Below are 27,563 nucleotides of genomic sequence, written 5' to 3' on the forward strand. Positions count from 1 at the left end.
GCGCGGTGCACACACTTGGTCTCTGCTGGGACTGCATTCCCAGCTCCACCACTTACTCGCCAAGGGATAGTAATAGTATCTACCTCACGGACTTGTTGTTAGAATTCAATGAGTCAGTATTATAACACGCTTAAAACAGTGCCTGGTATATACTAGAGCTACATAATCTATTCTTATCACCATTATCATCACCTACCTCATGGTACTGTTGTTAGGACTAAATAGATTGAGTTAATTCATGTAATGCCTTTAAGGAAGTGCCTGAGACATAATAAACTCTCAATACATGTCAGCTCTTGCTGGCATCATCATGAATGGTTCCCAGTTGTGGTGGCAATAACTGAAGTGAAGAAGAGGATGGGGGCAGGGGATGCTATCAATGGGTCCAGAGGGCCTATGGAAGAGGTTCCATTTTGCATGTTAAGTTTGCAGTGTCTGTGTGCAGTGTTTGTGTGAGACATCCAAATGTCAAGGCCAAGTAAGTAGCCAGACATGTGAATCTGAATCTCAGAGGAGAAGTCTGGACTTACAGCTATTAACTTAAGAGTCATCCACATAAGGATGACTTAACTACAAAAAACGGTGAGTCAGTGAGGGAGAAGGTGAAGATGGAGGAGAAAAGAGGGTCTCGTGGTGAACCCCATGGAACCCCAACATTCCAGGTCAGGCCAGCGAAGGAGACTGAGAAAGAAGAGTCAAGAGGAGGAGGAATGCCAACAGGGAATGGAGTCCTAAGAGCCAAGCAAGGACAGGGTCTGCCGAGAGGACAAGCTGGATGAAGACACTGGCTGTGGCTCCACAGAGGTTATCAGTGATCTTGACGAGGGCATTTTGAGCACCTTATATATTCACTTCAACTCAACCTGACTGTCATTTACAACACTGTCTGTAAAAGAACATGCGTTCCAAGGGCAACGTGCAGTGGGAAAAGCTCTGACCTTGGAGTCAAGAGACGGAAGCCCAAGCTCCAGTGAGGTCTTGGGTGAGTCCCTCAACAACAAGGCCGTCCGTTCTCTCCACCGGTAAGTGACAAGGTTGGACCAGATTCCCAAACACAGGTCACGAGTTCCCTAGGCATCTGAAACCCACTAAGGAAAGTCCATAAGCTATCTTTCGATATTTAAAACACGTACTGATGGCTTCTCAGTCTTTTGGCGAAGGTGAGTGTAAAACTTCCACCTAACAACTACGCAGCCACCTGAGATAATGTCTCACAAAGCAAACTGGCACATCTCTTTATTTTTGCCCGAAATTATAACCAGGTGCGGTAGCACTCGTAGACTCGGGAAGCAGCAGTTACAAAGGGGGACCCTGGAGTCTGAATCGTGACTTCAAATCCTGGCTCCATCACTTACTACCCACTGCGTGGCTAGCGCTACGTTAGTTAACCACTCACGGTCTGTTTCCCCATCTGTAACATGCGGATCATGACAGCACCTACCTCTAGAGCAGTTGAGGGTTTTAAATGAGTTAATCCTTGTAAGATCTTAGCAGGAACTCCCTGTTGGCCTTCCTCCTCCCTCCAGACTGTTCTTTTTCTGTCTCCTCTGCTGGTTCCTCCCCCTTGGCCTGACCTGGAATGTTAGGGTTCCACAGGGCTCACCATCAGATCCCCTTCTTCCCCATCTCCATCCTCTCCCTCACTGAGCTCATCAGGAAGCATATACCTAAGTACTAAACAAACAGGAACTATTAATACCATCTTAGACTGAACAAAAGTTCTTTGCTATTAATAAGATCTCAGTCATTTCTGGGGCAACAAAGAGGGAAAATATTGAAAAGAAAAATATGATGGTGAAAACGTTGCTAACCACTGATGACTCCCAACTCAAAAATTCTTCTTCTGGATGCCTGAAACACATCTGCTGTCTCATCACATGAGACTCAGCAGCTTAATGAAAATCCAGTGGATAAGGCTTTGCTCCCCCACCAGACTGGAACCTCCCTGAGGGCAGCGTCCACATCTAACTTAGTGACATCACGTGATCAGCAACTGTTGAACTAATCTCTTAGTACTTAACCCCTACTCCTAAATTCTACTCCTAAATTTCTAATTTAGAAATTAAAGATTCCAGGGGCTGGCCCCATGGCATAGTAGCTAAGACTGGCATGCTCCACTTCGGTGGCCTGGGTTCGTGGGTTCAGATCCCAAGCGTGGACCTACACTACTTATCAAGCCATGCTGTGGCAGCGACCCGCATACAAAACAGAGGAAGACTGGCACAGATGTTAGCCCAGGGCCAATCTTCCTCACCAAAAAAAAAAGAAGAAGAAATGAAAGATTCTAACATTTTTTTCTCCAAATAATTTTAAAGTCTCCACAGCACAGGTGCCTCAATAAATCCTTCCAAAGACCTACCTACCTGCCCCACCCTTTGCAGACACCCTTTGTCTTGTCTTAAGCACAATCCTACAGATCCTCAAGTGTAGCCTTCCAGTTAAGTTTTCCCCAGCACAGACTCATTCTCAGTGCTAACTTTAAAATCCAACCTTTCAGGACATTTTATTTTATTTTGGGAGGAGAGTTATACCTGAATCAAAGCTACTCTTTCAAAATTTCCAAAGGGCAAAAAAATTTAAAAATCTCTCTGAGCTACAAGAGACAAAGCATATGTGAGTTAGATGTTTCTCTGCCCTCCCTCCTCCTCAGTGACTCGTGACACAACCCTGAGGAAGCTGGACCAAAATAGCTCCCCACCTGACTAGGATTCAAATGTTTTCTTGATTACCACATGATGAACAACAATTAAATACAAAATAAACAAAATTGGACAGAGCAGAGACTACATCAAAACTGCTTATATTAAATAAACCAATTACAGTTTATGTTTACAACAGGCTGGTAAACAAACTCTGAGACAAATGTGAAGGCAGCCTCAAAAGTTGCCACATTTAAGCACAATGGAGGGTGGGGTAAATTACCTCTAATTCAAGAGATATGTCATCAGTGAAGGATCTAGAATTTCAGGATGAAATTGTGAAAGCTTAAGAAGGCTTAAAAAAAAAAGGCAAGCATCGATCAGTAGCTGACACGTGTTAATTTTAGCTGCAAGAGTCCAAAGCGAGGTATGAAATAAGGGAAGCAGCCAAGGGACGCTCCAGCTAGAAATGATCACTGCGCGCCCATGACAGGCCCAGGCCCGGGGCTGGGAACCAGCACTGAGAAGAGTAGTGCTGTCCAGTCTCTGCTCTGAGGGGCTCCCTGCAGAGAGGGAAAAGATGGGGTAAGTCAATAAACTTCACTACAGATAAATGCTGTAACCAATGGCCAACCAAGTGCTCTGGGGCAGAGCTGAGAGAATCTTGACCGAATGACTGGTTCTCTGGCAACATAAAGCCAGCGTAGGATCTTAAGAAGATAGAGCAATAGCAAAGCGAAAAGAGAGAGCTGGAAGTTGGGCCAAGCAAGGAGAATTTACTAACGAGAACTATGCTGACAAGAATACCCATATAATGACATGGAAGCAACCTAAGTGTCCATCAACAGATGAATGGATAAGCTAAATGTGGTCTATGCATACAATGGAATATTAGCCTTAAAAAAGAAGGAAATTCTGATGCATGCTACAACATGGATGAATCTTGAGGACACTGTGCTACCTGAAATAAGCCAGTCACACAAAGACAAATACTGTATGACTCCGCTTATATGAGGTACCAAGAGTAGTCAAATTCACAGAGACAGAAAGCAGAACGCTGGCTGACAGAGGCTTGGGGGAGGGTACAGTTTAACAGGTATAGAGTTTAAGTTTTACAAAACGCAAAGTGTTATAAAGATGGGTGATGGTGACAGTTGCACATTATAAATGTATTTAATACCACTAAGCATACACTTAAAAACGGTTAAGATGGGGGGCCAGCCCCGTGGTGTAGTGGTTAAGTCCAGCGCGCTCCACCTCAGCAGTCCAGGTTCACGGGTTCGGCTCTAGGGCACAGACCTACACCATTGGTCAGCCATGCTGTGGTGGCAACCCACATACAAAATAGAAGAATGTTGGCAACAGATGTTATCTCGGGGCTAATCTTCCTCAAGCAAAAAAAAAAAAAAAAAAAAGGCTAATATGGTAAATTTTATGTTATGTATATTTTACAATTAAAAAACTTTAAAAAAAGAATATCCCAATAATGAAGACTTTATAATAATCTAGGACAAAGTTAAACCAGGCTTCTACAGATGTAGTAGAAGCTTCAGATCTGGGTGCCAATTTCAGGGAAGATAAATCAAATTGTACTGCCCAGGTGAGGAAAAAGTCTTAAATGCTACAGAATAGAAGTAACACATTCAATAGATATGAATGCTCTATATTTGACACTTGCTATCTAACTTCATAATAATTAGCCTTTTCAAAAACTCAGATTTTTTTTTCTACCTCCATCTATACATACACACACACAATAGAATGGGCTTCACAAATAAAAAAGAAAGGGAACAAACCCTTCAAGACCATGACAGCAGTCTGGGGCAGCAGCGGTAGAGCTACGGAGTCAGGCTGCCAGGGTGTGCTGCCTCGGTCACACTCCCAAGCTGGGTGACTTCTCTGTGCCTCAGCTTCCCATGAAGTAAGACTGTCAGGTAGATTAAATAAATATATGCAAATTACCTTAAATATCTGCCTGCCACATAGTTATAATTGCTCAATAAATGTTAGACACTGCTGTTGTAATTTTATCTATATTCTACCCATTAAGCAATAAAAAAAAAATTTAGAATAAAGTAAATTATTGAGGGCCGGCCCCATGGCTTAGCGGTTAAGTGCGTGCGCTCCGCTGCTGGCGGCCCGGGGTTCAGATCCCGGGCGCGCACCGACGCACCGCTTCTCCAGCCATGCTGAGGCCGCGTCCCACATACAGCAACTAGAAGGATGTGCAACTATGACATACAACTATCTACTGGGGCTTTGGGGAAAAAAAAGGAGGAGGATTGGCAATAGATGTTAGCTCAGAGCCGGTCTTCCTCAGCAAAAAGGAGGATTAGCATGGATGTTAGCTCAGGGCTGATCTTCCTCACAAAAAAAAAAAAAAAAGAGTAAATTATTGAAAAGATATGTAAAAACAATTATCATTCACCCTGATTTCAACTTGAAAATTAGGGACAAAGAATGGGGGCGGGGAGGTTAAACTTATCTCTGATTAAAATTAAAGTCTCCCGGGGCCGGCCCGGTGGCACAAGTGGTTAAGTGTGCACGCTCCGCTGCGGCGGCCTGGGGTTCGCAAGTTCGGATCCCGGGCGCGCACGGACGCACCGCTTGTTAAGCCATGCTGTGGCGGCGTCCCGTATAAAGTAGAGGAAGATGGGCATGGATGTTAGCTCAGGGCCAGTATTCCTCAAGAAAAAAGGGGAGAATTGGCATCAGATGTTAGCTCACGGCTAGTCCTCCTCACAAAAAAAAAAAATTAAAGTCTACCAAAATCTTCAACAATTCTTGCCGAATGGCCTTAGAATGTTAATGAACCACTGGGGAGAGAAGAAGCAGAGCAAGAACTAATGATTTCTGCATTCTAAGGGCCCACTTTGCATCTTACTCCACATTCACAGCTCCCTGTGAGATAGTAAAACCCCCAATTTACAAATGATTAAACCAAGGCTCAAAGAGTTTAAGTTGAGCTTATCAAAAATCACCAGGCCATTAGTGACAGAGCTAAGATTTGATTTCCGACTCCCAGGCCCATATTTTTTCCACCAAACTATTGCCAGGATGAACAACAGTGATTTCCACTCCACGCCCGTGTTGCTTTGGAATAGGGAGGAAAAGTTGTGTATAATTATTCGATGAGAACAAAACGGTGTATGAATCCAGGCCAACTCTGACTGTTCTCACGGACTCCAGAATTTCTAGAGGAAATAACAAATGACCCAACCCAAATTCAACGTGAAAATGACAGAACCATAGACTAAGGAAGAGCCTTTGCAATACTGTGGTCACTCAGCACTGGTGAGGATGTAGGTGACACGCAGGATCCAATACCAGCCCACCTTTCCAGAAAGCAATCTGGTAATACACAGAAGGTGACTTAAAACCAACAGTGCTAAAGGCAGTCTGGCTAAGGTGAGGATTAAGCCAAAGATGTCCACCCATAGTGTTATTAAACATCACTCTAGAAATTCCAGGAAATGCACTATGACAGGAAAAAAAAGTCATATAAATAGAAAGAGCCAAAAATCTTCTTTATTTATAAATAATCTAATTTCCCAACTGGAAAACTCAACATAATTGAATGAAATTAGTACTATTAAGGGAGTTCAGTAAAACAGGAAAACACAATACACAAGAATAAATTCAAGATGATGAATGAGCTTATGTGTTTACACATTCCCTCTCCCAAATTACCTTAAAAATGATCAAACAAATATAAAAGTACAAAAAAAATCTGCAGAAAACAGAGACAGGTACCACTGACGGGCCCTTGAGGAATTTCTGACAGACGTGGAGCAGATGGGATCAGACCGACAGACAAGTGCCAAAGAGCCTTAAATCAGCCAGACAGAGGCAAGCACGCCATGCCACGCCACGCCACGCTCAAGTGAGGGGCATAGGCAGCAGCTGGCCAAAGACGGGCCGGCCGTCTACACTGGACCAGTGAGGAAAACAGGGAGTTGACCTGGCATGCCTTCTTGTACGATCCCAGGGCAGGGCAGCAACCCTCCAGTTAACACTGGGCTGCCACAGCATGAGCTGACTGGGAAGGGGTGCGGATCAGCCTGGCAAAGCGGTGAAGTTCCCTAACAATATCTGGACGACTAACTGTCCGATGGTCAGGAACTGTACACAGAGGCCTAAGAGAACAGTAGCAGAAGTGGGAGGGTGAGGGGTGACGGGGAAATCAAACTAAGACCCTCTTCTAGAACCCTCTTGGGGCCTATCTTCCTCTCAGTCCAACAGTTCTCTAAATATTGAGTGAGCCTGCCTCTGATTCCTCTGCAGGAACCCGTGCCGGCTTCTCTCATCACTCCATGGCTCTGGTTTTGTAGCTGTCTGACACGCTGGCACACCAACCTGGACGTAAGATCTTTGAGGGCAAGAATCACATCTTTAACTCTAGCTCTGTCATCACAGACGTGCCTACGATCGGTAACAATGAAAACAGGAACAGATACCAATTTTTCCCCAGCGCAACCACTAGGTCTTGTAAAAATAATAGTTTCAGCGTTGGACTCATTCTCAAAGATCTGCATAATCTTTTAATCAGCCCACAGACTCTTTTTGAATACTGTCTTGACGTTAGCTCTTCAACTACCGAAATGTCGGTCATTCCTGACATCTGTAAAGCATTGCACTATGCTCTGGCACTGAGGAGCCACGATGCTGACTGAGGTAATGAGAATTCTTTAGATGGCCCTTCCGAATTAAACTAGGGCATATTCAATAAAATGCAGAGTAGTACATTTTATTTAGCACACACCTAACTTATCTTCATCCAAAAGTTGAGCCCCAACTCTAATGCAAATAAATCAGCATTTGCATAATCCACTCAAAAGGAACAACCCAGAAGGATAAAAAAAGTAGGATGATATTTATTACATCTTTATTTTAAAACAGCCCCAAATTGGAAGAAACCCAAAAACCCAATAATAGTCAAACACTGAAGTATATTATGATTTATCCACTTGGTGGAATACTACACGGTCTTCAAAAAAGCATAATTAACCAAGTGTCCATCAATAGATGAAGGGATAAACAAAATGTGGTATATACAGGGGCCGGCCCAGTGGCGCAAGCTGTTAAGTGTGCACGCTCCGCTGCAGCGGCCTGGGGTTCACCGGTTCGGATCCCGGCACGCACTGACGCACCGCTTGCCAAGCCATGCTGTGGCGACGTCCCATAGAGGAAGATGGGCATGGATGTTAGCCCAGGGTCAGTCTTCCTCAACAAAAAAAGAGGAGGACTGGCAGATGTTAGCGCAGGGCTGATCTTCCTCACACACAAAAAAAAAATGTGGTATATACATACAATGGAGTATTATTCAGTCCTTAAAAATAAGGAAATTCTGACACATGCTATAACATGGATGAATTTTGAAGACATCATGCTAAATGAATAAGCCAGTCACAAAAGAACAAATACTGTGTGATTCCACCTAAATGAGGTACCTAGACTAGTCAAACTCACAGAGACAAAAAGTAGAATGGTGGTTGCCAGGGCCCAGAGGAAGAGGGAAATGGGGAGTTGGTGTTTAACAAGTACAGAGTTTCAGTTTGGGAAGACAAAAAATTTCTGGAGATGGATGGTAGTGATGGCTGCACAACCTGATTATCCTTAGTGCCAATGAACTGTACACTTTAAACTGGTTAAAATGGTAATTTTAGGTTTATATACTTCACAACAACAAAAAAAGTAAAATTATGAAGACCACACAGAAACATAAAAATGCTTGCGCTACGTTAAATTTTGAAAAGCATATGAAGGTGCTTGTAGTCTTGATTATAATGATGAAAAAACGTATATGAGAAAAGAATTCAAAAGAATGTTGTGCTTAAGAGTTATAAAGGTGGAGACTACAGGTGATTTTCCACTGTTTTACAAAAGTACTGTAATATTTTGCTGCTTTTTATGTTTAAACTTAGAAAGTCATCAAAAATTGCCGCAATAAGTAAAATACCAAAAGAGCAAAGCTAAGACTTCTGTAACCACAGAGCTCCCTCATTCGTTACTCCTGCCTCCATTCTCACGATCCTCTTGGATTCTGAGAATTCTCTTGGGAGAAGAGAAAAAGATTTTATATATGCGTAATATTTGGGGGCTGCACAATGACCTAAGAAGCTCTGGGCACATCGAGAGGGTTTAATTTTATTCAAATAAACAGTTTTCCTCTTATCCTCATTTTCGAAGTTTAAGAAGAAAACAAGTATTTGCCTTACTTGAGCCAAAATTTTCTATCAACATAACTTCCTTGTTAGTCATTACTTTTAAGTTACCTCGACTCTTTTTGGGAGAAGGCTGGGCTCTAAATAAGTAAGTAAAGAAAGTTATCAACAAATAAAATTTCTTTTAAAAAGGAGAGGTGGGGAAAGTGAAATGGGAAAAGAATCCGCCCAGGAATCAGAAGCCGGGCTCTAGCGGGCTCCGAGTTATCGGCTGTGCCCAGCCTCTCCCAGACGCGGTTTTTCCGTCTGTAAACTTTCCCCTCTGTAAACGGAGAGGCGGTCTGCCCCCCCCATCACCTTCATCAGCAACACTCTACAGACCAAAGGGGACCACGTTCGTTACAACGCTCTGAAGAATGGAATGTGCTTTATAAACTAAAAGGTGGTACCTTGTCAAATGCACAATATTCATTTGATTATTTCTGTGTTGTCATAAGGCACCACGTGAAATCAGGCCCCTCGTATATGCTTTTCTGTTTTTACCTTATGACTTCTAGCTTGTCATTCTGAAGGCACCGAGTCTCCCCAGTCCTCAGAGCCGCCCAGTTCTGCATTTTTGACGAGAGAGGCATGGTTCAAGGCACTCTATTTAAGACACAACATTTCAGGGCGTCCCCCTCAGTATGCAGAAAGAGGCCCAGAGAAGAGAAAGGTCAGATGGGATGAAGGGCTTCCCACAACCTACAGGCAGTACTCCCAATTTTCATTCAACGGCACAGCTCTCTCAGCACTATTTTAGAACACCACTTGGCTTTTAAATCCTCTAAAGCAGTAATAAATGTTTCCTCCCCTTTTGAAGGCAGGAAATTTAGTAGAGAGAGGGGCATGCAGAGCAGCCTTCCAGAGGGTGTCTTCACTGCAGCAATGTTTACTCAGGTGCTAACCACACCCTTCCCCTCTGCTCCAGGAATATGTCACACTTCCACACTACCCACACGTTCTGAGGAGGGAAAACTGTTCGAGTTTGCATTTTAAAAACGCTAATAAGTCAAGTGGATAATAAACCACCTTTATGACTGATGTGCAAAGAACTCAGACATTTGAGGAGACAATAAACCAACACATTTATAAATTCCCAAACTCTCAAAAGGCACTAATTCCCAGAATTATCAGACAGCTCTTTCTTTACCTTGAGATCACTAAGTGATACTTTCAGATCTCCTGAGATTATTCCATATAGGTTCACAATTCACACAGAACATTCAATTCCAACGTAATTACAATTCACAGAGGTTTCTCAAATTCATACAGGGGATCTGTGTGTGTAACCAAATAACTAAAAGAGGAACAGCTATTTTTCATCACCTCAGAAATCAGTGGAGTGTGTGAGCTGCCAATGAACCAGTGACCCTGATAAGACAGTGACAGCAAGAAAGGACAGTCCAGTGGTACACCTTGATTTAAGTGAATGTGATGTAGGAAGATTCAAATTTACAAAGTTAAATTAGTGGATTTTAGAAAAAAATTCACAAAAGGATTCCTTCTGATGGCAAGCTCTCTCTATGCATTTAAAATATAATTTAATTTAAAATTTTTTATTTATACCCAGGTTTTCAGGAATATATCTCCCACATCAAGCTACTCTGCTTAATTAAACTGTGGCCACAATTTCTGAGTTCAAATAATTCTGATATGAAAATTGGCTATAATTTATTTTATTAAAAAAGAAATTTAATTTTAAGAAAAGTAGTTCCAGAATTTGTCTAGCAGGTTCATCTCAACTTACTGGAAATTTTGTTGGTAGTGGTGGTGGTAGCATTTTGTTTTGGTTTAGTTTTTGGTTTTAATGTTTTGTTTTGCTTCAATTTTTTTTTTTAATTTTATTTTATTTTTTCCTCCAAAGCCCCAGTAGATAGTTGTATGTCACAGATGCACATCCCTCTAGTTGCTGTATGTGGGACGCGGCCTCAGCATGGCCGGAGAAGCGGTGCGTCGGTGCGCGCCCGGGATCCGAACCCAGGCCGCCAGCAGTGGAGCACGCGCACTTAACCGCTAAGCCACGGGGCCGGCCCTGTTTTGCTTCAATTTTTAATGCAAAGCTTAGGTACTTTCACAGCCTGGGTCCTTCCACAACTGTCAGCAATTAGGGGGTCTCCCTACACTTTCATCAAGTGGAGCAGGGACGTCCTTTCTGCTCAGCCTCGACGACCTCTTTAGCCTCTCCCATCCTCCACACAGTTACCCACGGGAGTCACTCTTTTCTAGAACCACTTACCAGTTCTTCCCAGGAAATTCTGAAACACAGAGAAAATAGTCTCTCTCTAGACACTTGGGTCACAGTATGAAAAACATGGGTGTTGGCAGCCATGTTCTGCCATAAGGACAGAAGAGTAGAGGATGCTAGTCTGTAACAGAAAAAAGTAACTCAGAAGAACTGAGGGAAGCAAAGAGATGGGGAGAGAGAGAGAGAGAAAGAGCTTCCCAGGCTCATCCATATAGCGTTCCAGTCTCTGGGTCCTGGCCTGAGGCCCAGCTGTATCTCTGCCGAGATTCCGGTAGACAACCTAGAATCCTGAAAATCAATTCCCTGTTTTGTGTAAGTGAGACCAGTTAGGTTTCTTTTACTTGTAACCAAGAATCCCCTAACTAGTAGAAGGCTCTACAGTCCTTTCTGTGGATTGTTTTGAAAGAGGCAAGACAGAGACCTACAGATGGTAGATGGAACCCAGCAGGGTCTGCAGGCCAGAAAGAGGCAGGCGGCACCTTGGAACCTGCTTCTGTGACAGGGGCTAAACAGGGTAACTCCAACCACACGCATCCTCACCAGGGCCCCAGAGGTCAACTCCTCTGGTTAACCTACCAAGTGATGCTGGGTTAAAGGGGAAGTGAGCCATTCTCTATTCCACACCCTTGTTTCAAAGTACAGCACAGGACAGACAGAGCAGTCTTCAGGACAACATCAAAAGTCCCTGGGCCTGGAGAGCAGGGGTTCCCAAGTGCAAGAACAGCAAACCAAACCCAGAGAAATGGGGCACAGTGCCCCCATTCCACCTCGTCAACTCCCAGATGGAAAGGAAGTAAATTCCTGCTTAAAGACCAAAGGACATCAGCTACACAGAGAACGCTGATGATTTTTTATACATATGTGGTACACAGAGAAGAAGCACCTGCTATTTTTTAAATATGTCAAAATATTTGGTTAAAACATGACCCATCATGTGTGTGTACTGGTCGCACAACAGTACGAATGCACTTAATGCCATTAAACTGTATACTTTATAAATGGTTAAAATGTAAATTTTGTTATGTATATTTTACCACAATTTAAAGCAACAACAAAAAACACGACACATCAAAAGAATTACAGAGACAGACCGAACCCCCTAGTGACAAACACTGTGCACAGTGTTATGTATGACAGTCACATAAATAACGGGTTCCCTTGCCAGGGCAACTCAGTAGAGAACTGGGGCTGACTTGAGTGGTCAGGTGGGTGGGCAGAAAAGAGCTGTGGTTTTTTGGGGCATGGGAGTGGGGACCGTTGAACCCAAGCAACCGTCTCCTGAAATTCATAATAATGGAAACTCACTCCACACAGTCTATTTCCCCCCACCTCCTCCTACCTGATCAGCACGGTCTTAACATTACTGATTCAACATGAACTCCTCAGAAGTCACTGCTGGTTTCCCATCAGCCACAAACAGATGGCAACCCAGAAGAGTCCTGTTCCCATTATGCCAACGAGGCGGGAGGCTCACCTGCCACCACCTGAAACACCAATCCCTCCCACCTGTACGCAGAAGGCTCCCAAACGCAACTAAAACCCTGCCCGGACGCCCACTGATCAGCATCCTTCAAAGCATGGGGGGGAAGTCTCATTACAACTCCACTAATTAATAAACATAGGGAGGGACCACATCACATCCTAATATAATTACAGGAACACCGCCACTTCCATCGCAGCTCCACTCTATGGTTTGGGCAGCTCCCCCGCCTGACTGCACTGGGATGTACTCCAGTTTTGCTAATATATCCATATGCATGAGAATCAGAGCAGATCTTAATATACCAAACCTGGAGAAAAACCTTTGGAGCTGCTAAAAGTCCAATTTCAGACACCTTAATATATCTTTAAAATTTTATTTACAATGAAACCATCTATCCTGTTTTCATAACCCCAACATAGATTTCTTGGCTGCAATTTTTTAACTTAAAAGATCAAACACTAAGAGAATGACAGACTGTTCACAAATTACGCCTAAATTAGAAAACATGAAAGCTGCCTGTGTGTGTGTGTGTGTGTGTGTGTTCACACAGGAGGAAGAGAAGAAGCTCGACTGTTTACTTCATAAGATTCCAAGCAGAGACGCTCTTCTGTGCTTTCTGGACACACCTGCTAATCACCAGGGCCTTAACCACTGACGGCTCCTTTCCTGCTCAGCAAATCAAACTTGACTCTAGAACGTTAAGCCAAGGTTTTCTTTAGTAGGGGCAGCTTAAATTAACTGTAGCTCACTGTACTCCTGCTATAACCCCAGTACCTAAACCATTCAATGGCTCATTCAATGGCCATAAAGACCAAGATCCTTCAACATGGAATACAAGGCCCAGCATGAAGAGGGCTCTCCCTCCCCAACGCCTCTGCATTTCTTCAGGGAAGTCACCTCTGACCTTCTGACCAGATCAAATTCCACCTTTATACCTTGCACTTCTCCTTCATGGTATGAAAGAATGAATGAATCAATGAATTAATCAATCTAATAGCCACTGCATCAGTTAGCATGTCTTCGGGCGCATGTAACAGATAATCCCAACTCAAGCTGCCTTAAACAACAAGGAAACTTATTTCACGGAACAAGTCCAAAGGCAGGTGGATGCGAGGCTCTGAGGAGTCTTCTCTGCTGTTTGCTTGGCTCTGGCCTCTCCCCTGCTCTGGCTTCATGTTCAGACTGCAGCAAGATGGCCAAAACAGTTCCGGACACCACATCCAGACAGGACGATTCTCAGAGGAAAAAGACTATCTTTCCTAGTGTTGTCATTTTAAGGTTGAGAAATTTTCCAGAACCTTCTGGCAGACCTCCCTCACATCTCATCGGCCAGAACCAGGTCTCTGCTTACCCCTATAGCAGTCAGCAATGGTGAATGGGATCAGCATGATTGGCTGAAACAAATCAGGATAGATCATCCTCCCCACAGTCACATGGGGATGCAGAAGATATCTGAACAAAAACTCAGTTCCCTTAAGAAGGGAAGAAAGGATGTTAGATCTGCACTCAATAGGGTCTGCTAGTTATCAATCTGGGACATACATACACTCTGGTTGCCAACGCTGTCTAAGGCTGCCGAGAGCAAACTTCCACCACCCTCAGCCACGGTGCACTTATAAAACTGGCAGCACCAGCTTGGAGGGGAGGCCACAGGGTGAGCGAGGGGGTGAGAGAAGGCATGCAGGGCTTTTAATCAAGTCCCAAGACTTCTGCTCAACGGTTACATGACCACGGGCAAACCCCTTGGCCTCGATTTTCTCATTAATAAGAAAATACATGCCTGACATAATGGTCAAGGTTACCGTGAAGACCAAATGAAACGGCATACGTGAAAAAAGGCTTCGTAAACCAAGTGTCATGCATATGAAAGCAATGATCATAACTCCCAATGGGAAAAGTCACAAGCCACAAAGAAAAACTCCGAAAAACAAAAAAGGCTGACTCTTATCTGGCCAAACTGAAGCAGGTACAATCTACTAATGGACATGTGCTTTAAAAATTGTATTTCAATTGATTTACTTGTGACTTGGTTGGAGGCCTCCCAAAATGATCTACCGATTCTCTCTAACAGTTGAGATGGAATATAATGACTCTATAGAAACCGTCTTCCAGGTCTGTCGAAAACCAAAGCCAGCATCCTCCTCTCTGCTCTTTCATTGATCTCCTCCTCAGGCAGGCACAGCAATCATAGTCTCAATACTTTCTAAACGGAAAGATGTCTTACAAGTCAGAAAAGGTTAAGCACATTTAAAAGTGTTTTCAGTTAGGAGAGGGGAGACCGATTTGAACACACAAGCAGAAGCTACTGGTAACCTATGAGAACGCTCAGCCCAACTCACATGAATGCATGTGAGTCAAGAAGCCTAGACAGTAAATGCAGAGGCGTCGAAGGGCTCCCTGCTAATGCTAACTGTATCAGGCAGTGTAGGCAGGAAGCCACCCAACGTGGCTCTGTTCTACCTGCTTTCCTGTCTGCCCTCCTGACCTCCTACTTCCATCTGTCTGTCTCCACATAAGGCAGGGGCACAGTGGGGCAAGGAAGTCACAGAGATTTTCAAACCTTTCTAAAGAATGAGACACATTTATCTATGCCAACCACACTTTTCCCCATTAGATACAACAAGCTTCATCTAGGCAATAAAGTTAGAAAGAAGACTGGTCATGCCCAGCACCAAGATTCTGGAGGGTAGTGACATTCTGGGTTTACTTTGATGTCCAGGAACATAAAAAGCTTCCTCACAGTGAGGGTGCCTTTCTCTCTGAGACTCAAAAATCACAACATAGCATGATTTTCCACTCCGGTCCAGGCAAAAGAAGAACGAGGTGACTGCGAGAGCGAAGACATCGTAGGGAACCACAACGAGTGGAAGATGCGAGCAGCAACCAGCAGGGTGGACAACGTGAGAGGCATTTCTATGCCCAAGTTCCCTGTGTCCCACACATGCAGAACAGCGCCACTGCCAACACATACGCTCCTGGGGACAGAATGTCTAATAAGACCAATGATCAAGGACACTGTCCATCTGAATCACGCATGTCGCATGTGTGTGTGAAAGGACTCTGTAAACTATGAGACTGCCACAATTCTACACAAACGCAGGGTTTTGAGCATAGCTACTCTACAGAGCATGCTGCCAAGCATGGTCCTGCCTCTTCAAACTCCATCCCATTTAATGCAATGTGGCAGCCTAGAAAAACGACATTAGTGAAAAAACTGGTGAAATCTGAATGAAGTCCAGAGTTTAGTTAATAACAGTGCACCAGTGTTAATTTCTCAGTCTGGACAAAGGTTCTACAGTTAGGTAGGATGTTAACATTAGAAAAAGCTGGGTGAGGGGTATACGGGAACTCTCTGTACTACCTTCACACTTTTTCTGTACATCTTAAATTGTTCCAAAATAAAAAGCTTATTTTAAAAAGTTTAGGGGCTGGCTCAGTGGCCTAGTGCTTAAGTTTGCGTGCTCCACTTTGGCAGCCTGGGATTTGCAGGTTCGGATCCTAGGCGCAGACCTACACACCGCTTATCAAGCCATGCTGTAGCAGGAGTCCCAGATAAAATAGATGATGGGCACAGAGGTTAGCTCAAGGCCAACCTTCCTCAGCAAAAAGAGGAGGACTGGCAACAGAGGGTTAGCTCAGGGCTAATCTTCCTCACACACAAAAAAAAGTTTAAAACATCTGGCTGCTAAAAAAAGAGAGAAAGAAAGAAAGAAAAAAAAAACACTCCATGGGAAAAGCTTTCTAAACAAACCGTCAAAGTAGAAACTGTGGCACTGATACACTTGACCCCATAGAAAATTTAAACTTTTATACATCAATATATGTAAACTTTTATACACCAATATATGAACAGAGTTAGAGTTGAAAGGCAACCGACAAACTGCGAAATATTTATAACATACACACAAGAAAAGGGGTCAATATCCATAACACAGTAAGCTTCTTATTTTTTTTGGAGGCTACATGCCTAGGTGCTCTATCTGCTACAACTGCTTTCACACATTTCGAATCTATGACATGACCAAACTCAAGTTCAGAGTCTCCTTAAACCACAGGTTTTTTCCCATTCCACCCCCTGCCTCGATTCCCCCCAGCCTGGGAGTTCTGCTAGAGAAAGCAGAGCTTCAGTGCAGCTTTCCCCAGAAGCAGCTCACTTCTGTGTAATTCGTTTGACCACTCCTAACTAAAGTCTCCTTCCAGAAGCCAAAACTTTTTTCCTCTTTAAGAGCCCAGTATACCAAGCTTAACTACTTGGTACCCACAGAAGTGAAAACGGGTCAAACCACAACCAGAAGTGGGAGTCCTGAGAGGAGACTAAGGTGTGCAAAGAGCTTGCATGTCAAAACTAGACGCAAATTTCAGCACCAGCCAATCAGGTGGACAGAAAAAGCAACCAGAAAAGCATTCACCACAGGTGGGCGGTCACCTCCCACCTGGAGGCCCATTTACCTGGGTTTCTAGAGACTCACATATTCAAAGAAAAAGCATCTTTTTAAATAAAATACAGTTACATCTAACTCAGCAGTTTATATTAGAACCAACCTATCTTGGTAATTTTTTGGTTTGTTGTTATTTCTGAGTTTTTAAATTTAGAAGAGGCCCAGAGAATCTGAAGAGAGAATATACTTCTTTCAAGACGTCCCCATCCACATGTAGTTTATATTAAGTCAGAGTTAGAATCATATGAAGAATTAATACTAGTCATATTATCATATTAAAAATTAAGAAGCAGAGAGTTATAAATCTCATGCAACATTGAAGTTCCACACATAAGACAATATAGAGGCCAAGAAACAAAATATTTTTCACTCAGAATAGTGTGGCCACAATTAAAACCACTGGACTAAAAATTCAATAGCTAAGAGTTTGCATCCCAGTTGATTAACTACCTTCTTCCAATAACCTTCAGCAGATTTCTATTGCCCTACTTACCTGGAGCGGCCTATGCTATAAGATAGTTCACTTCTCAAAATAACATTATGGGGTAACAGACAGTCCCTAAGGCCAGGTGGACACAAACGAAGAGAAAGCAGTTAACCCGGATCTTAACTTCTGGAAGCTCATTCATGATCTAATTTGTGAATGAGTCCAGACTCCCCAGCATGCCTCCTTCTTCCACATCTCATCTTGGGTCCACTTCACCACTCATGAGCACCAAAGGAGGTTCCAACTCAAACCAACTTTGCTAGTCATCAACAATCGAGTAAAAGGTTTGATAATAACTAACTGAAATTAAAAGCTTGAAGTAATTGGCTTAAATGGACCTCCAGAGATTACTGGTATCTTTCACTGACAGTCTTACCCTATCTCCCACAAAGAGTTTTGGCTGTCTTGTATACACCAGAGCAATGGACCAATTCCCCAAAGCCAAGCACATGCACATCTTTCTGTGTCATGAGAAAGAGAAAGAACTTCACCAGCTGAACATGGGCGAAGGACGGCCAAGGAGATTCCACTTCTATGACCATTAGTCAGCCAAGGAGACCACAGTTATTTGCAAAACCCAGAAAGCTAAGAAAGGGACGACACTGTGACATCCCAAGGCTCCTTGAGTTAAAAACGATACTCACACCATTTCTGAGCCATCAGTCAACCTTGAGACTTCTCTACTTATTTTATTTTTTAATTTATTTTTTTTTTTCCCCCCAAAGCCCCAGCAGATAGTTGTATGTCATAGTTGCACATCCTTCTAGCTGCTGTATGTGGGACGCGGCCTCAGCATGGCCGGAGAAGCGGTGCGTCGGTGCGCGCCCAGGATCAGAACCCGGGCCGCCAGCAGCAGAGCGCGCGCACTTAACCACTAAGCCACCGGTCCGGCCCGAGACTTCTCTACTTATTTACAATAAACTTATTACATTAAATTTACAGAAGGCTGATTTCAAAGCACTTTATAAACATTATTGCTTCTATAGATACCTCTGCAAAGAAAAGCATTTTTAGCATAGGAGGGACCTACAACAATACCTAATATTTCTCTATCACATTTCCTGTACATAAATACACATAAGATACAGATCCTATTCACTATACTGTATCACAAAATTTTTCAAAACAACATTAATTTTAGTTGATCAAAAACTTAAATAAATCTATTCCATATAGCAATGTAATCGTGCAGCTTGTTAATGGTCCAGAAACGGTTTGGCAGTGATTAGTCAAAATTAAAGGTTGACGTAATTAGATAAATCTGAATTACGGTGATAATTTGTGGACTTCATACATCAGCACTTTGCTCTCCACTGATAACAGAGACCTGGCTGTCATAGCCATTAGAATGGTGAGGAGGGAGATGCAAAATGAAACACAAAAAGGATGCCATAAATCCAAAAGGGTTGGGGATTGATGCTCTAGCAAGCTATAATGGATAGATTCTGGGCAGCACCCCAATCCTACACTACTCAATTTACCCCCAAGTCCCTCAGAACCAAAGCCTGGTAAGGAAACAAAACAACATTTGTGCCACTTGTCTTCTCACTTGTGTCACAGTATTAAAAATTATTACTATTGGAATAAGATAAGCAAACTGTGAGCTTTCTATCTTTTACTAAGAGTTGTTGGGTTTTATTCTGAGCATTTCAAATCTTACAGAATTTATTTCATTATTCAGACATAGGAAATTAATTCAGAAAAGTTAATTTCCTACATAGGAAACACAAGACTGGGGGCCTCATTTCATGGGAAAAGATGACAAGAATGAAAACAGAAAAGGTTCAAACTACCTGGAAGCGCTGCAAATGTGACCTGAGTTTGACCCACATCCATCCCCCTGGCTGTCCCCATGACCCAACCGCCGTGCACTTCTTTCTCTCAGATAAGGTAAATCCAGGTCTGACTTTTTGAAGGCGTTCTTCTCTAACTTGACAAATGTTAGCACATAAACTTTCTGATTATTTAACAATTCTAAACAGTAACTCTGGCCACCCAAAACCTCAGCTTTGGCTGACCAGGGTTTTCATACACAGCATAGGTCAAAACTTCTTCATGTTTTGATAATCTAACCATTGGAGCTGAATTTGTCCATCTGGTTTTGTGCCTAAGAGGGTTGTCTGAAGCTTAAGAAACGGATTACGCGCAAAGATCATCCTGTATATTCTCAGCATACGGTAACATCACTACTGATCAACATCTTATGAATAGTAAAATTGTCCCAGTACGAGCAGCCTGTCGCTCATCGAGGACCTCTGACACTACTATTTTCTCACAGCAATCAATAGGAATGCCATATAGTTTCCCCAGGGATGTAACATACACTCTTAACAGCCAAAGATGAAGGAAAGCTACATGGAGGAACAATAACATGGCACTGAAAGGGTCTTCTACACAAGATTCCCCATTTCCCTTGCCAGAGAGAGAAAATTATACACACACACAAATCAGGAGTAACTGCCTCAGAAGTTCAAACTAGTCTTCCTTTTGTCGTGTGCAAGAAAAACTGGTGAAAGAAACATTCAGTAGAATGAAAAATTTCTAACCCAGTGACATCTGTCTATAACATTCAAGTGGAATTGGAAAACACTGAGCAACAGTTTTTGAAAGTAGATCCAACAGAGCCTTTAGAACCTGGGGCTCCAACCAGTAACTAGCTGGACCAACTAGTTGGTGAACCTGCAACTTCAAAGTAAAGGTTGAGACTCTTGTCACAAAAATTATTCAGCGAAAAGACCAACTTCTTAGCCTTAACCAGACACGAATAGATCTGACACAACAAGAACTTTAACCCAGTGGCTCTACTATGCCCATTCCAAACTAGGAGAAGATGCCCAAGCATTAAGACTACCAAAAGAAGGAACAGCAGAAATAATTGTTAAATTAAAAATAATAACAGTGATGAAGATGTTCAAATAGGTCTATATTATCTGCACAGCACCTCTGCACACCTACAGAATAATTTTCTACATTCAACAACCTACTACACCATTACTACTGGAGACTTTCCAGAAACACTACCTTTCAACTCTATTCTTTTTCTTTTTAGGAAGATTGGCCCTGCGCTAACATCTGTTGCCAATCTTCCTCTTTTTCTTTTTTCTCCCCAAAGCCCCAGTACATAGTTGTATATCAGAGTTGTAGGTCCTTCTAGTTCTCCTATGTGGGACGCCACCTCAGCACGGCTTGATGAGCAGTGAGCAAGTCCGTGCCCAGGATCCAAACCGGAGAACCCCGGCCGCCAAAGTGGAACGTGCCACCAGGCCAGCCCCTCAACTCTATCCTTAAAATACTCTTCTCTCAAGGGTGGGCATCCTTGACACCATACAAGTACAAACACTTCTATTCCTACTTACTGACATCAAAGAAATATAACTGATTCTGAATTAACCACATTTAAAGGGAAAAACAGCATAATTTTTTAAATCTATGAATAATCCAAAATTTTATTTTGACCCTTCATTTTCCATGAAAGCAAAAAACCAAACAGCATTGACCCACTGGTATAGGTCCTAACATGCCAAAAAGGGATGTTAAAGGGAAAAAAAAGCCCAAGTTTATCAGAGTTTGCAGTAATTTATGGAGATGCAGTAATTAATTCAATTTTCTGAGCAAAGAATTTATTTAATTTTAACTGAACATGTAGCGAGCATCTATCTCCTTGTCTTCCTGGAATGTCTTCCCCTTTCTTTGGTTAAAACCACCTTTCCTTGTGGCTCCTCCTCCATTCCATACAGTACTTGTGGGACTGTCGGTTGAGAGCAACACTAGACAGACAGACAGACAGACAGACACACAAACACACATACACACACACAACCAAAGGGTGGGCTAATTACCCAAACTAGGCCAATCATATTCTCTCTCCAGGAAAACTGAACCTTACGACACGAGAATAAAACCAGCTGGTACAGTCTTTGAGACCATGGTGACCGAAACAGACTCTCCACTAGAAACAGACTCTCCACTAGGTGGTTCCTGAGGCCTAAATCCTCAGAGGTCAGTTCTTAACCTCCAGAGCCTAGCTGTTGAGCATTTTCTATGTCTGTTACATGCAAGTGCTATGCCTACAGTTCTGGAACCTCCCTTTTTCACTCAATAATATATCATGGGCATCTTTCCAGACTGGTAATTATAGGAGATCCATATCATTATTTTCAATGGCTGTATACAATGAAGGTACCATAATCTATTGAATCAAGACCTTACTTAAGGTTATTTACTATATAACTGTACACAGTAAATACTTCTGTACTATATACATATATCTTTGCTATAATTTCCATTATTTCTTTAGGCTAAATTCCTAAATGTGCACTTGCTGGGTTAAAGGCTATGCAAATTTTACATTTCGATAGATAACAGCAGCTATTCAGAATAAGTGCATCAATTTACTCCTCTGCTGAGACTGAGAGCACACATTTCCCTTTATCTTCACCAGCACTGGGAATTACTATCATCCTGATCCCCATTCCAAACTGAGAAATGCCCAAATATTAAGACTACCAAGTAGAAGGAACAACAGAAGTAATCATAACGATATAATACTTTATATTAAGCTTTACCAAATTGTTTCACAACCAGTAAGCTCTAAATTGAGCCTAAATTATATTGCCAATATAATAATTGAGAAATGGCATCTTAGTTGGCCCCGGCTGCCATAACAAAATACCATAGCCTGGGGTGGCTTAATCAACAGAAATTTATTTCTCACAATTCTGGAGGCTGAGAAGTCCAAGATTAAGAAGCCAGCAAGGTAGGCTTCATTCCGAGGTCTCTCCTCTTGGCGTGTAGGCAGCTGCCAATCTGGCTGTGTGCTCACAGGACCTCTTCTTTGTTCATGACTTGGGGCAGGAGGGGGAGCACCAAGGTTTCTGGCGTCTCCTCATATAAGGGCACTAATCCCATCATGCAGGCTCCACCCCCATGACCTCACTTAACCCTAATCACCTCTCAAAGGCCCCATCTCCAAATACCATCACATTGGGGGTTGGGGCTTCAACATACGAATTTTGGGAAGATACACTAAGTCCATAACAAATGGTATCTTATTTTTGTTTTTAATTTTATTTCCTTAATTACTAGTGAAATTGAGTACTTTAATATGTTTACTGGTCATTTCTTTTTCCTTTTTTTCTTTTAAATGTGGTCTATTCTGATTCCAAATCTGGAACAGGAAGGTTACAGGACGAGCCTGGAACATCTCATCATACCAGAAAGCAAGGAAGCTACTAGAGATTACTGGAGGCATGTCATAAGGACTTGGAGCCAACCTAAATACGTCTCTCTGCCCCCAAAAAGGGCAATTTGAGCATAAAAATGACAATAACTGAAATGGACTGAAATACATCATATATACTAAAATAGAGGAGTTCATAAAGATACTCAAAAAAAAAAAAAAAAGAGGGGATGGCCGGCCCGGTGGCACAGTGGTTAAGTTCGTGCGCTCCGCTTCACCTTCTGTGGCCTGGGTTCATGGGTTTGGATCCCACGCATGGACTTACACATCGCTCATCAAGCCATGCTGTGGTGGCGTCCCACGTACAAAATAGAGGAAGACTGTCATAGATGTTAGCTCAGGGACAACCTTCCTCAGGCAAAAAGAGGACGATTAGCAACAGATGTTAGCTCAGGGACAATCTTCCCCACCAAAAAAAAAGAAGAAAAAGAGAAAAGAAAAAAACCCTTATCCATCACCATTGGAGGAAGCTAGGGAACCAACTCATGATTTTGAAAAGTGGTAAATACAGGGAAATAAACATTTTTCCCACCCCCCCTATACAATATATACTTCAGGGTAAGCCCTACAAATTCTTTCATATAGCAAATAATACCATCATTATATAACATAAGCTGGAAAACAAAAACATCTGCATCAGCCACAAATGTCAGAAAGATGCACCATATGTCACTACCCACATGGATGGGAAATGACAGGACCCAGCAAGGACATAGCATGCATATTAGTTTTATCCCCCATGGGTCCTACATTTTAAAAAGGTACTGCACATTAAATAACTAATTCGTTTTCCTGTTTTAATTAAACAAAGGTATCTATAATTTCCAGTGAGAGCTCCTGATCATCATGAGGTTACCATGGTTGCTAACATTTAGTATGTTAGGGCCAGCCCCAATGGCTTAGTGGTTAAAGTTCCGCACACTCCACTTTGGCGGCCAGGGTTCGGTTCCCCGGGCACAAACCATACCACTCATCTGTGGCAGCAGCTCACATAAAAAAAAAAAAAAAAGAAGAAGATTGGCAACAGATGTTAGCTCAGGGTGAATTTTCCCCAGCCAAAAAAAAAAAAAAAAAATTAGTACGTTAAAATTTAGAATATTTATAAACAAAATGTAGTATATGGATACAATGGAATACTATTCAGGCTTAAAAAGGAAGGAAATTCTGATACATGCTATAGCATGGATGAACCTTGAAGACATCCTGCTAAATGAAATAAACCAGTCACAAAGGGACAATTACTGTACGATTCCACTTATATGAGGGACCTAAAGCAGTCAAACTCACCGAGATAGAAAGTAGAAGGGGGCCGGCCCTGTGGCTTAGTGGTTAAGTGCGTGCACTCCGCTGCTGGCGGCCCAGGTTTGGATCCTGGGCTCGCACCAACACACTGCTTCTCCGGCCATGCTGAGGCCGTGTCCCACATACAGCAACTAGAAGGGTGTGCAACTATGACATACAACTATCTCCTGGGGTTTTGGGGAAAAAAAAGGAGAAGGACTGGCAATAGATGTTAGCTCAAAGCTGGTCTTCCTCAGCAAAAAGAGGAGGATTAGCATGGATGTTAGCTCAAGGCTGATCTTCCTCACAAAAAAAACAAAAAAGAAAGTAGAAGGGTGGTTGTCAGGGGCCAAGGGGAAGAGAGAATGGGAAGTTATTGCTTAATTGATACAGAATTTCAGTTTGGGAAAATAAAAATGTTAGGGAAATGGATGGTGGCGATGGTTGCACAACAATGAGAATGTCCTTAATGCCACTAACTGTACACTTAAAAAGGGTTACCTGTACACTTAATTTTATATATATTTTACCATCAACAAATTGAGTATGTTAACATGTAGTAACCAAATTAACATTATCCCAGCCAAATTAAAAGAAATTTGACATTTTCATTACATATTCCCTGCAGTCTCAACAGTCTCCCTAAGGGCAAATGTACCACTTCACTAAGGCTTTTGGTGATATTGAAAATACTTTACAGAATCCTAAATAGGAACCAATGCAATAACTAAGTCAATGCATTTCATACCAGAAGTTTCACTACAATTTTTAACGCATCTGATGAATCACATGCAGTTGGGCCACTCACTGTATCTTCAGTCTTTCTCCATCCACAGAATAGAACAGGAAAGAGACTGTAATTCATACTGTAAATACAGTGGAACAGATGAAGAACCATGTCCTAGCTTAGCCATGCACATGGTAGGCACTCCATAAAATTCCTGAATTCAGATACTCAGTGAATCTGCAGTAAAACCAAAAGGAAACCCTGGGCTTCACCTTCTGTCCCACACACTATATCTAGTGAGAAGGCTGAAATACGGCCTGAAGGAAGGCTGCTGTCTCTTTATTGTTCTTTTATTACTTGGGGTCTCAGCATCAATGTTAGATGATGTAAAACAGGTTTCCGGTACCACGTATCCTTTTATGGGTTAAAAACAAATTTTTTTTCTATTCAGAGTTTTGTTGGGAAAAAAAGTGTGAATAACCAAACCGCCACTCTTATAGCTCCACATGAAAACTAGAAAGTTCAATAACAAGCACACATCTTTTCTAAATGAAGAAGTCATTGTTTTAAAATATACAGTAATAAATACATTATATTACTATTTCTCAGGCACAGGAAGCAATCCTGGCTTTCTGCTCTTCCCCCATGTCTGAAAGCTCCATTGTGTTAAAAATGTTTCCCTATATGACCCCTCTAACTCAGAACGACAACGACAGCCTTCTGACTCTAGAGGTCAACATCTTCCCCATTACATGAAAACACTACTTTCACAGCCCTTACTAAAATAGAGCACTGAAAATTCTTAAAGGAAATTCACATCCTCTAACAACGCTTTCATGCAAATTAAGGACTATTCCTTAAATTGAGGAACTAAACACTAGATTTGGCTATTCACGATTTACTCAAATACTCATTTCCACGACAGTAATTATCAAGAAAGAACGGGCGACACCTGAGACCCTCCCAGTCTGAATGTAGCCGTCACTGCATAATGTTGAGATGAGCTTCCCAACTGCCCCGCCAGCCGGCCAGGAGTCTAGGCGATTGCTCTCGGGATTGCGGCGTGGCTACGTACAAGGTGCCCTGTCACTTCGCATCCATCACAACCTCAAACCCCAGCAATCGGTGCTGCGGGGCCTGGAGACGAGCACGCTCCAGGACCACAGCACCATTCCCACTGGCATCGCCTACAAGAACTAAACTCCAACTACTAAGAAATGGAAACCCCAGACACAGACAAAGAGGCACAAATACAGGGACCACCCCCCCAGATGGATTTTTACAGTCTTCAAAACCTTAGAAATAAATGATTTTCCCTGTGCTCTGTAAAAAACCTGCCTACTGGGTATCCTTAAGGCACCGCTGAACTACTGCAAAATACACAAGAGGAGGAGAACCCCCAGACAGAGAAATTAAGGAAATAGCTCCCAGCAAGGGGAGCTGATTGTCCCCAAGGGGAGAAGTGTTAGAAGACTTTCTGATCACCATGGCAATTTAGCAGGTAAGTCACATCCATCCCCGACAGGAGTGTGTCACCCTCGTTTCCTCCCAAAGCTAGATGGCCCTCACCTTTCCAACCTTGAAGCGGGGTGACAGGCAGAAGTAGACACCTCTCCCGGCTAATTGCCCGAGCGGGTCCAACTTCCGACCCAGCATCATGCACTTTGTTTTTCAGCGCAGGGAAAAGAGAAAAGGTTGGCACTCGGCGCGGAATCTCCATGATTTGCCAGAGGAAACGGCACAGACCAGACAGCAGAAGCGCCAGCATTTCCAGGCAGCTGCCACGACAGGTGACCGGACCGCTCTGCAGACACCCCGCTCGCCCGGGGGTTGCACGGAGGTGGGGCGGGCAGGAAGGGGCAGGAGGGAGGGGACAGACTGGGGGACGAGAAGGTGGGCAGGGGCCGGGAGGGAAAGCCACCCCATCCCGACGCCGGGGAGAAAGAGGAGGAGCGCGGCCCCGTCTCCCGGGGGAAACCGTTTTAAGGGATTTTCTGTCTCCACAATTAAGAAAGAAAAAATGGCTCCAAGCCAAACGCCTCCTGATTTACACACACACACACCGAGCGCCCCATTTTCTCACGCGCTGAAACAAAAGGCGAAAACAGCTCAACAGCACCAGCGCCGCCGGAGCCCGGGTGTCGGCCCCCGCCTCCCCGCCGCGCCCTCCGAGAGCCCACCCAGGCGGCCGCCCGCCGCCCCCGCCCGGCCCGGGAGCCGCCCCGCCGCGCCCCCGCCCGCGCCGCACAAGGGCCTGGCCGGGGCAGGGGCCCGCTCCCGCCCCGAGGGCACAGGCGCCCGGCCCCGCTCCGAGGCGCCCCGGGCGGCGATCGGGCCCGCCGCCTCCGCGTGCGGGAGGGCGGCGGTGACAGCGGCCCCGCGCCCGCCTCACCTCCGGGCGGCCGAGCGGCGGCCCCGCGCTCCTCCGCGCCTCCCCGCCTCTGCCTCCAGCAGCCCCGCGCCGCCGCCGCCGCCGCCGCCTCCCCCCGCGTCTCGGCCGAGTCTCCGCCTCCCTCGGCCGCCGCCGCCGCCGCCGCTGGGCTCGGCTCGGCGCCACGTGACCACGCCACGTGACCCGGCGCGGCGGGCAGGCGCCTCCCCGGCCGGCCTCGCGCCCTCGCGCCCCGGGACCCGCGCCCCGGCCGTTGACGCCCGCCCGCGCCGCGCGCCCCGCCCCGCCCCGCCCGGGATGCTGCCCGGCCGGACACCTGCTCCCACGCGCGACACCCCCGGCTCAACACACCTTCCAGCGCCTGCACACTCACGAGCACACCCTGTCAACGCACACACGCGCCCGCGAACACACACCCTCAAGGCAGA

The 27,563-nt window shown here is 44.0% G+C and overlaps 1 protein-coding gene across 1 annotated transcript in view; it reads right to left on the minus strand.

Moving 5' to 3' along the window:
• Positions 1 to 26,878, minus strand: part of TULP4 (TUB like protein 4) — a 233,672-nt gene extending 206,794 nt beyond the window's left edge. Inside the window, exon 1 of the mRNA XM_087425088.1 lies at positions 26,313 to 26,878. The gene's annotated coding sequence lies outside the window, so the exon portion shown is untranslated. The remainder of the gene's footprint in view (positions 1 to 26,312) is intronic.
• Positions 26,879 to 27,563: the final 685 nt, after the last annotated feature.

The sequence above is a fragment of the Ceratotherium simum genome, chromosome 38 (genome assembly GCF_057802395.1).
Source record: "Ceratotherium simum simum isolate JZ-2026a chromosome 38, ASM5780239v1, whole genome shotgun sequence".
Classification (NCBI taxonomy): Eukaryota; Metazoa; Chordata; class Mammalia; order Perissodactyla; family Rhinocerotidae; genus Ceratotherium; species Ceratotherium simum.